The sequence below is a fragment of the Psammomys obesus genome, unplaced genomic scaffold (genome assembly GCF_907164565.1).
Source record: "Psammomys obesus unplaced genomic scaffold, mPsaObe1.curated_primary_1811, whole genome shotgun sequence".
In the NCBI taxonomy this organism is placed as follows: Eukaryota; Metazoa; Chordata; class Mammalia; order Rodentia; family Muridae; genus Psammomys; species Psammomys obesus.
Genome location: NW_026596079.1, coordinates 34,208,205 through 34,220,612, shown reverse-complemented (window position 1 = coordinate 34,220,612; position 12,408 = coordinate 34,208,205). Strand labels below are relative to the sequence as shown.

The 12,408-nt window shown below is 39.7% G+C and overlaps 1 pseudogene; it reads right to left on the bottom strand.

Annotated features, from left to right (window-relative positions):
- Positions 1-8,243: 8,243 nt before the first annotated feature.
- LOC129690855 (alpha/beta hydrolase domain-containing protein 17C-like) lies at positions 8,244-9,133 on the bottom strand (annotated as a pseudogene).
- Between the last annotated feature and the right edge of the window lie 3,275 nt (positions 9,134-12,408).

Here is a 12,408-nt window from a genome sequence, read left to right as displayed (position 1 = left end):
TGGCAGATCGTCTCCAGACACACTGAACTCCTCACTGTGAAAGCCCATAAGTCACTGGCCTAAAATATGAGCAGCAGGGCAGAGGGCTCAACTGCTGCTGCTGAGAGGAAACTTTATTTGAGAAACTCTAATTCTTAGTGACACATTTAGTATATTTCCATTTTTTTCTCTCAAATTTATTGTCTCATCAATAAAACTGAAGCTGCCTCCAAGTATTGAAAGAGAGTAGTTGGGAACTAAGAGTGCAGTAAGTACAGAAGGGGCCAGTGTGCATATGTTTTACCCTTAGTTTAAAATTTTAAATCCCATATAACAAAAACAAAGGAAAATAGTTTTTAATAAAATCAATAGTAGTTCCTGATGTAAATAACAGTGAAGAAAAAGAAAAGTATGGGATCTTGAAAAAAATATTTCTAGACTAGTTCAGACTCAGAGACATGAACCCATAGTGTCACCATTGGGTTGGTACTGGCAAAGTCATGGCTGTTGTGATGACACTGGGTTCTCATACTGATACCCAGTTGGCATTTTGTTTCAGGAAGTAAACAGCAGTTATGGTAGTATGGAGAAAGTATGAGGCTGTATTAAGGGTCACACAAAATAAACTGTGAGATGAATAGCTCCCTAATGTTATGTCTTGCAATCCCTGGACATGAGTCAAGAAGAAACATATTGCAATTAAGAGTGAGGTGTAGTTAGTAGAGAACTTATGATAGACTTACATGCACATCAAATTTTAGGTATCTTTCATCCATAGAGGTTCTGTCAAAGGAGCAGTACTTTATTTTTATTCCTTACCTTTTTCTCTCAAAACATTCCTTGGGGAAAGTTCTCAAAAATTTAACATATTTTTTAAACAGACAGAATAATGTAACTAAGACATCATGATGTAAGTTCATAAATGGAACTATTGCCAAACACTTAAAAAGTAGAAGATATTTATTTAACAAGATCTATTAATTGTAGTCTATGTGCAAACAACTGAAACAGACAATGGGTATCTACAGTTAGCAAAACACCACCACCAGCCTTCCAGATGCCTCCCATCTAATTGGAATGAAGTTTAAAAAGTAAACAAATGAATACATAGAATCATTAAAGGATACGAAAAGTTGGCAAAGGAAGCATTCCAGTTGTTAAGATAGACTAACACTGAAACTTCTTTTAGGTTGGGCAGTACTCAACATTTGAGGTGACATACCTAAAGTTATGAAAAGGTATGAACTCTGTTCTGGGTCAGCACATAAGGAGTACAGGAGGAAAATAGTTTGATTTTCTTGAGCAACAGATGAGAAGACAGTCTGGGTAAATTCAATGAGTAGTCAGGGCCAGGAGATGAAGCAAAGACCCGATGAATTCCACTTTCATATTTGCTTCATTATAGATCTTCCCTCACCTGAAAAAGTGATAGGATGAAAAACTGACATTTTTAGGAATGCTAATGCAAGAACCATCTAGTACATTCAAATAGTTCATAAAAGTTATAAAGTTAAGTGTATTTTTCTAGAAAATTCTTGTATTTTATGTCAGAAGGTCTATGCATAATGATTTGTACTTTTATGCATTAGAAAATGGTTAAAGCTTTCTTCTCAGAGACTGTACACAATAACTAATATAACTGGATTTTGGGGGAAGTACTTGGAATTATACCCCGGGGCCTTGTATGTGCTAGGTAAGCACCTCATGACTGAGCTATCTATCTCTCCAGCCTTTCTCTTATGTTTTATATTGATATCAAGTTCTCTAAGTTGCAAAGTCTGGCCATTAATTCATTCTGCCATTCAGACAATTCTTGATTTCATAATATTCCTTTCTTAGCACTTAGAATAGCTGAGCTTACAGACCAGCCACAAAAGCCTGGCTGTAATTGAAATATAAAATTATTATTCATATCAGTTATGAAAGAATAGTCACAGAATCAACTAACCTGTGTTCAAAGGGACTCACAGAGATAAACTAACAATCGTGGGGCTTGCAAGAACCGAGTTGGGTAGCTTGGTCTTTTTCTGGAACACCTCACAGTGTGAACGGGGCCGATCTCTATATCTTTTACCTTCTTTTGGGACCCTTTTATCCTCCTGGGTTGCCTCTTGTAGCATTAATATGAGAAGGTGGTGCCCAGACTTATTACAATCAAATATGCCATATTTGGATGATAAGAGGCATGCCCTTTTCTGAAGGGAAATGGCAGAGGAGTGGGTTGGAAGAAGAGGTGAGGTCAGGGGAGGGACTGGAAGGAGACGAGGAAGGAGAAACTACAGTCAGGATATAATATCTAAGAGAATACACAAATAAAAAAAAAGTTGGCATATTGACATCATTTTCAATATGCACATTAAGCCAAGTATATATATGTACTTCAGTCAAAGTTTGTTAAACATATATGCATAGTATATATGAGCATATATGTAATTTACTAGCACAATTATTATATTATCATATAATAATTTAAAGTTCTAATGTTTTGAAATTTCTTCATGATTTTATCAGTTATAATTCAGTATCTTTGGATAAAAAGTAAATTATTGGTATGTAATCAGATATGTGACAAACTTTTGTTATCCAAGGTGACTAGTCATGTGAAGCTGAGATCAGGTTGTTGAAACAAAAGTTTATGATAAGCTTAAAACAGTTTCCTCGCTTGAAAATTTATGAAATTCTGTGTAACAAACAAACAGATTTATAACATGGTGTATTTGCTCCAGCTATTTCCACAAATGTCTGAATACATAAACAACAATCATGTATGTTTTTTAAAGGTATTTAACTTAAAATGGTATTTTCAAAAAAGAAAGAAAAGAAATGAAATAAAGAACAGAAATGAAATAAATTAAATGAAATAAAGAAATGAAATAAATAAATGAAATAAAGTTAAGGCTGTAGCACACCTTTACCTTTGGAAGTTGATAACTGTGTTTACAGAAGTTTATTATGAAGAATCTTATCTCCCCTGTTTCATCTGGGGGATGAAAAGAGCAACAGCAATGCAACAAATGTTTTAAAATACCTAATTCTGAGATCCGAGATGGCAGTGCCGGGAGGACACTGTGTCTGAGGAGAAGGACAGCAGTGTCAGCACAGCGACCAAAGACTGAACTCTGGGCCCTAAAACACCAGTGATTATGTGTCCCAGGTGAGAAGAAACCCCATGGTGTATGAAGCAATCGGGTCCATTCTCAGGTCGCCCAGCTAAAACCCAGAAGAGTTCCCGGGCCCTGGCAGGCACTCATTTGCCAGCCCAGAGCCACATGCCTGCGAGTCCTGATCACCTTACCAGGCTGAACTGTGGGCACCAAAACACCAGAGACTGGGATTTCATTTGTGAGAAAACCCCACAGGGAAGGAAGCGAACAGGACAGACCTCATGTCACCCAGCTAATCCCAGGAAAAGGTCCCAGTTGGCAGGCACACAACTGCCAGCCCAGACACCTGCTGCACACAGGACTCACCATTCCAGGCAGTACTGTGGACCCCAGGGCACCAGAGACTGGATTTCCCTGTTGGGAGGAAACCCCACAGTGAGGGGAATAGCAGGTCCGAGCTTAGAGCACTCAGTTGACCTCCCCTCCTCCCCACACACATGGAAAAGTTCTCAGGAAAAGTTCCTGGGTTTCTTGTAGGTGCCCAGTCACCATCTTGCAGACACCACTCTGTGCCTGCATGCTCTACATGCCACCTCAGACAGAACTGTGGACCTCAAAACACCACAGACTGAGTTTCCCTGTTGGGAGGAAACCCCACAGTGGGGGTTAAACATCTGGTCCAACCTCAGGACACTCAGCTCCAGAAAAGTTTCTCCAGGCTCTAGCCTCCTGCTGTATGCATTAGAGCTGTGCTCACCTGCCACTGATTACTGCTTGGGTACTGGGGCACAGAGCTCCAACCTCAGAACTATAGAAGCCCGGGATCCCAGACCTGGGATCCCAGAGATCAGGCCCCAGATTCTGCTCCAAGGGGCAACCAGTTCTCCCTAACTAAACTGACCAAAATGCGGGGCTCCCAGGTTCTTCAAGAGGGCTGTGCCTAGAAAACAGTATAAAAACACAACAAGGACATTTGCTCAACCATGTTTGTAGCAACTTTATTTGTAATAGCCAGAACTTGGAAACAACCCAGATGTCCATCAACAGAGGAATGGATACAAAAATTGTGGTATTTTTTACACAATGGAATACTACTCAGCAATCAAAAAACAAGGAAATCATGAAATTTGCAGGCAGTCGCCACCGCCAGCAGGAGAGCTATGAATCAGGTCCAAGAATCTACAACATGGAAATGGCTCGAAAGATCAATTTTGTGATGCGAAAGAACAGTGCAGATCCATGGCTTAGCTGCTAACGCCTGTGGTCACATTAATCCTATGTTCAGCTCTTTTCTTTATCCAACCCCAATTTCTGTTATATTTTTCACAATAAACTAAATCACAGGTGAAAAAAAATAATCTCATTTACAGTAACATTGGAATAAATATAGTACTTGGGCTAAGTGTGATTAATGAAAATTAAAAAAAAAAGAAAGAAATTTGCAGGCAAATGGTGGGATCTAGAAAAGATCATTCTGAGTGAGGCATCCCAGAAGGAGAAAGACAGACATGGCATATACTCACTTATATAGACCTATAAGATATGATAAACATAATGAAATCTATACACCTAAAGAAGATAAACAAGAAAGAGGACACAAGGTAAGATGATCAATCCTCACTTAGAAAAACGAATGGGATGTGCATTGGACATAGGAGAAAACAAGTAACAGGACAGGAGCCTACTGCAGAGGGCCTCTGAAAGACTCTACATAGCAGTATATCAAAGCAGATACTAAGACTCATAACCAAACCTTCGGCAGAGTGCAAGGAGTCATATGAAAGAAGGGGGAGTTAGTATGACGTGGAACGGATAGGAACTCCACAAGGACCAAATATATCTGGGTACAGGGGTCTTTTCTGAGACTGATACTCCACCAAGGACCAAGTATGGATATGACATAGAACCTTTGCTCAGATGAAGCCTGTGGTAGCTCAGTAACCAATTGGTTTCCCATAGTTAGGAGAAAAGGGACCATTTCTGACAGGAACTCAATGGCAGACTCTTTGACCTCCCACCCCTCCAAAGGAGGAACAGTCCTGCTAGGCTACAGAGGAGGACTTTGCAGCCAGTCCTGAAGATACCTGATAAAACAGGGTCAGATGAAAGGGAAGGAGGTCCTCCCCAATCAGTGGACTTAGAAAGGAGCAGGGAGGAGATGAGGGAGAGAGGGTAGGATGGGAGGGAATGAGAAAGCAGGATACAGCTGGGATACAGAGTTAATAAAATGTATCTAATAATAAAAAATTAAATTAAAATAAAATAAATGAAAAAAAAAACAGTATAAGAGCAATAGCAGCCACTCAATAAAATTCAGAGCAAGAAACCCAGCAGCAGGTCAATTGTCTCCAGGACTTCTCATGGTGAGGGGAGAACCCCTCTGATTAACAAAGCCCCCCTGACTAACCACTCATGTCTATACACCTGAGATGAGCTGTGGCAATTCCTGAGAAACACCGGCCATTCAGTGACAAAACTCAAAAAGCTGAGGAGGCCTCCCTCAGGAAAAATCATCTTCCTGCCAAGGGGATTCTCCCCACCCCAGGATTCTAGGAAGCACCAGAAACTAACAGCCAACACCCAAGATAGTACAATGGGTAGAAGCGAGCGTAAAAGCTCAACCAAGAAAAGACAGAGCAATATGGCTTCTCTAGAACCCAGTTATCCAGGGGCAAGCAACCCTGGACACCCAAACATAAGTGAAATTCAAGAAGATGACCTTATATCTATGCTTATGAAGAGGATATAGAGGAAACAAATAAAATGTGTAAAGAATTGAAGAAAGATAAAGATAAACAGATTATGGCCATCCATAAAGAAATACAGGAAGATGCAACCAAACACTTTGTGGCCTTTAGAGAGGAAATAATTAAATCACTGAAAGAAATAAACAAAACAAAACTGGAATGTTCAAACAAACAGCTGAAGGAATTAAAGGAAAAACACAAAAATACAGTCACGCAGATGAAGGAAATCAACAAAACGGCTCAAGACCTGAAGACAGATTGGAAAAATCAAAGAAAACACAAACGGAGGAAATCATTGAGTGGAAATACTTAGGGAAGAAAACAGGAACTACAGAAGTAAGCATAAGCAATAAACTATAAGAGATAAAAGAAAGAATCTCAGATGTGGAAGATACAATGGAAGAAATCGATTTATCCTTCAAAGAAAATCTAAAAATTTCCTGACATAGACCATCCAAGAAATCCAATGCAACATGAAAAGACATAATCTAAAATAACAGGAATAGAGAAAAAAGAAGATTTCCTTCTCCAAGGCTCAGAAAATATTTTGAACAATATCATAGAAGAAAATTTCCCCAACTTAAAGGAGAGGCCTATAAGAATACAAGAGGTCCACAGAACACCTAATAAATTAGACAAGAAAAGAAAATCCTCCCACCACATAATAATTAAAACAGTAAGTATACAGAACAAAGAAAAATACTAAAAACTGCAAGGGAAAAAGGCCAAGTAACATATAATGGCAAACCCATCAGAATCATACCTGATTTCTCAACAGAGACTATGAAATCCAGAAGGGTCTGGACAAATATCATACAGACCCTAGAAGAACACAGATGTCAGCCCAGGCTACTATACCCAGCAAAACTCTCAGTCATCTAGATGGAGAAAACAAGATATTCAATGACAAAAACAAACTTAACAATACCTACCCACAAATCCAGCATTACAGAGGATACTAGAAGGAAAAATACAACCCAGGAAAACCAACTACATTCAAAAAAACACAGGAAATAATTAACCTCACTACAGCAAAACTAAAAGCAGCCAAGCACACAAAGACACTACAACAACCAACATAAAAATCAAAGTATCTAATAGCCACTGGTCATTAATTTCCATCAGTATCAATGGACTCAACTCTCCAATAAAAAGACACAGACTAACAGAATGGATACCTAAAAAAGAGCCAACACTCCGTTGCATACAAGAAATATACCTAAATCACAAAGATAGACATTACCTGATAGTAAATGGCTCGAAGACGATTTTCCAAGTAAATGGACCCAAGAAGCAAGCAGGAGTAGCCATTCTAATATCTAATAAAATAGATTTTCTTTTTTTTTTTTTTTCGCAGTCTGATCCATGCCTTTATTCCATTACCAACCACCGTGCTGCATCCAGGCAACAGCACACAAACTGGCAACCAACGCAATCCAGTTGTACAACGATATGAGGCTTACAGTACATTTAAGGCTTTTAAATTTGGAAAAAATAAAATAAAATAAAAGAACGAAAATAAGACCAAATGACCCCAAACCCAATTCCCCAACCAATACAAGTAGTGTAGCAATTTAAGCATCCCATTTCTGATGTTCACCTGGCACAACTCCAGTGTCAAAAACCTAAATAACTCCTAAACTAAGAGATCAGCTTAGGGTAATTTTAATTACCTAAATTCTTCAAAGCAGAAACTTGGAATTTTTGTCTTGGAAATGTTATAAAAATTTTAATAGCAAAACATAGGAATAAAAACATATTAACAAAATGTATTCAATCATTTACAATACAAACAAGGAATCTGCAGTCTGTTGTAGCCTGACAAAAAGAAATCTACCCATTAAGAATCTGTGCACAATGTCATTGCAAATATGTACAGGACTTTAAAAAAGCCGACAAGGAGGACTTTACAGAAGGAAAGTCGGCCAGGCTTTATTAGACCAACCAGACAATCAAAATATTAAAACTCTTGGCTAGTAATAAATTTACACTTAAAAAAACCCCAGTTTCCTGTTGTTTAAGAATATTCCAGTTGTATTTGTATGGTTACAGTTGATGAAGCTGTTAGTGATAGTTCCAGTAAACTATCTTCAATTCATGTGTGTGGGAAAGACTGGCATGTTAACACAAGTTAATGGAGGATTTCTCACAACAGTTTTCCAGTTACACTACCGTAGCTTCACAAATGGATCTCACCTGTGGCACCAGGGTTGCGAGCGCCGCAGGTCAAACACCGGCACACGGGTGAGAGGGTGATCCTGCACTGGTGGGGGAATCGGAGGTAACAGCGAGGGAGACAGACTTGTTCACACTTTAGTCTACAGCCCTAGGAAATAGTCCCCAAGGCCAGCTCTCGTTCCCACGGCTGCAAGGTCATGCAGCTGAGAATACAGCTGCTCAGCCTAATGGAAGGTAGAGATTAGATACAAAAGACAGACTTTGCTAGCTCTTTAATAAGAACAATGGAGGATTGGGCCCTTCTCTGTGGTTATTGGGCATCACTGTTAAATCCAGTCAAAGCATGTGCAAACATGGATCCTCGCTTCACAGTAATGAGGTAAGGTCAGGCGCCGTCTTCAGGAGTTGGGAAGCTCGTGAGATATGAACTGTTTTAGTCGTTCTAGGTACTATGCATAGAGCTCTATGTCATTGTGCCCAGCACCCTCAACCCACAGGGGATCCACAGCACAGGGACAGCGCTCATACATTTCCAGGCCGTGGGAGAAATCGATGACCTCATCTTCAGTGCCGTGAATGACCAACACAGGAGAGGTGACTTTAGATAATCTTGTCAATGCTGGGGAAAGCATCAAAGCAGTACGTTTTCCTGGTATCCGGAAAAGCAACACGCAAACCAGACATCAGAGGTGAATGCAGGATGACCGCTGCACACTCATACCACGAAGCCAGGTCCACGGTGGGAACAGTGCCAATGCTCTGTCCATAGAGGATAATGTTCTCAGGACTCGCGCCATACCGGGTGCGCAGCGCCTGCCACGCAGCGTCGATGTCCCCATAGAGGTTCTTCTCGGAGGGCTTGCCTGAGCTCACCCCGTAGCCCAAGTAGTCGTAGGAGAAGATGTTGCAGTTGATGCGCTAGCCCAGACTGATGTAGAAGCTACACATCTGGCCCAGGTCCACGGTGTTGCCATGAGAGAAGAGCAGCGTGTAGCAGCTGAAGGGCGCGTAGCCCATGTAGTCCAGCCGCTTGTCGTGGGTCATGCGCGAGAAGAAGACCTCGACGGCCTCCAGTTCGCGCTGCGAGTATTGCCAGTCGTTGCGCTCGCTCAGGTGTAGGCTGCACGCGCATAAAATAGATTTTCAACCAAAATTAATCTAAAGAGATAAGGAAGGTCATTTCATACTCATCAAAGGAAAATTTCACCAAGAAGATATAACAATTCTGAACATCTATGTCCCAGATACAAGAGCACCCACATTTCTAAAAGAAATATTAATAAAACTGAAACCACACATAGAACCCCACACATTAATAGTGGGAGACTTCTACAACTCTCCTCTCAACAACAGGTCAACAAAACATAATTAAAGAAACAAAGACTCTGACAGATGTCATGAATCAAATGGAACTAGCAAACATCTATAGAACCTTTCACCCAAACATGAAAGAATTCTTCTCAGCACCTCATGGAACCTTCTCTAAAATAGGTGGTCACAAAGCAAGCCTCAACAGATACAAGATTGAAATAATCCCTTGTATCCTATCTGACTACCATGGACTAAAGTTGGACCTCAACAACAGAAATAGCAAAAAGCCTATACACACATGTAAACTGAACAACTCACTAACTCAATGACAGCTGTGTCAGGGAATAAAGAAAGGAAGAAATCAAAGACTTCCTAGAATTCAATGAAAATGAAGGCACAACATATCCAAACGTATGGGACACAATGAAAGCAGTGCTAAAAGGAAAATTCATAGCACTAAGTGCCTTCAAGAAGAAATTTGAAACATCTCATACAAGCAACTTAAAGGCTCATCTGAAAGCCCTAAAAAAAAAAAAAGAAAAAGAAGCAGACATACCCAAGAGGAGTAGATGGCTGGAAATAGTCAAATTCAAGGCTGTAATCAATAAATTTGAAACAAAACAATTCAAAGAATCAATGAAACCAAGATCTGGTTCTTTGAGAAAATCATCAAGATAGATAAACCCTTAGTCAAACTAACTAAAAGGCAGAGAGACACCATCCAAATCAGCAAAATCAGAAATGAAAAGGGGACAATCATTAGGTTTTACTACAAAACCTATATGCCACAAAATTTGAAAATTTAAATGAAATGAACAATTTTCTTGATAGATTCCACTTGTCAAAGCTGAATCAAGAACAGGTAAATCAATGAAATAGTCCTATATTCCCTAAGGAAATATAAGCTGTCATCAAAAATCTCCCATCCAAAAAAAGCCCAGAGCCAGACGATTTCAGTGCAGAATTCTACCAGACCTTCAAAGAAGCACTAACACCAATTCTCTTCAAATGATTCCACAAAATAGAAACAGAAGGAACATTACCAAACTCATTCTATGAATCCACAGTCACCTTGATACCTAAACCTCACAAAGATCTAACAACGAAAGAGAATTTCAGGATGTGGAGAAAGAGGAACACTACTCCATTGCTGGTGGGAATGTAAACTTGTACAACCACTTTGGAAATCATTCTGGCCCTTTCTCAGAAAATTAGGAATAGTGCTACCTCAAGATCCAGCTATAATACTCCTAAGCATATATCCAAAAGATGCTCAAGTGTACAGCAAGGACATTTGCTTAACCATGTTCATAGCAGCTTTATTTGTAACAGCCAGAAGCTGGAAACAACACAGATGCCCCTCAGTTGAGGAATGGATACAGAAATTGTGGTAATTTATACAATGGAATACTGCTCAGCAATTAAAAACAAGGAAATCATGAAATTTGCAGGCAAATAGTCATATCTAGAAAAGATCATCCTGAGTGCGATATCCCAGAAGCAGAAAGACACACATGGTACATACCATTTATAAGTGGATATTAGACATATAGTATATGATAAACACACTAAAATCTATACATCTAAGGAAGCTAAACAAGAAGCAGGACCCTGGGTAAGATGCTCAATTTTCATTGAGAAAGGCAAATGAGACAGACATCGGAAGAGGGAGAAAACAGGGAACAGGTCAGGAGCCTATCACAGCGGGCCTCTGAAATACTGTACACACCAGTGTATCATAACATATGCTGAGACTCATAGCCAAATTTTTTTGGACATAGTGCAGGGAATCTTATGGAAGATGGGGGAGATAGAAAGACCTGGAGGGAACAGAAGCTCCACAAGGAAAACAACAGAAGCAAGAAATCTGGCCCAGGGGTCTTTTCTGAGATTGATACTCCAACCCAGGACCATGCATGGAAATAACCTTGAACCCCTGCACAGAAGTAGCCCATGGAGGCTCAGTGTCCAAGAAGGTTCACCAATAATAGGAATAGTCTCTGACATGAACTCATGGGCTGACTCTGATCACTTCCACCTGAGGGGGGAGCAGCCATACCAGGCCACAAAGGAAGACAATGCAGTCAGTCCTAATGAAACCTGATAGACTAGGGTCAGATGGAGGAGCAGGAGGACCTTCCCTATCAGTGGACTAGGGAAGGGGCCTCAGAGAACAAGAGAGAAAGAAGGTGTTATGGGAAGAGGTTAGGGGAGGGGGCTTCAGCTGGGATACAAAGTGAATAAACTGCAATTAAAATAAGAAATAAAAATTAAAAATACTTCCTTTTTATAATTATTGTGTGTGGATATAATTTTATGATGTGTGAGCATCCATGCATGTGTATGTGTCTGTGTATGTGTGTGTTCATGCAGATCAGTGTGGGCATGCGACACCAAGTTCCTTTGGAAGTCAGAGTTCAACTGTGTGGAGTCAATTATCTGCTTTTACTACTAAGTTATCTCATTTTCTCCAACCTTCTGATACAAGTATATATATATATATATATATATATATATATATATCTGAAGTCTGAGGAATCATGTAGATAAAATTTTACTATTAACTTAGATTTAAAAAAAACTTTATTATATTTGATGGACATATTTCCCTAGGAGATAAATGAAATTCTATGTACTTCTTAAAGAGAAAACAATTAATTAGAGTTTGATATAAGGTGTTGTATATAGAGAAGTCTTATTATACCTTGGTTTGAAGTCAATATTTTTGAAATTGGAATTTGGACAAAATCCAATAGATAGCCATTGATAATCCTGTAAAACTGTGGTTAAACTCCTATTTGGAGAAGCAGTACATTTTAAGAAGTAGTGCAGGCAGTAAGTTCCATATGTATGCTCTTAATGTATGCTGATCATGGCGTAGGACTGCTGAAATGAAATAAGAATGAGACATTAAAGGATGAATGAAATTAGATATGCAGGGGAAAGCTAAAAAGGAGCATCCACTCCTCTCTTCTCCTCTCCTCTCCTCTCCTCTCCTCTCCTCTCCTCTCCTCTCCTCTCCTCTCCTCTCCTCTCTTCTCCTCCCCTCCCCTTCCCTCCTTTCCCTTCTCCTCCCCTCCCCTCCCCTT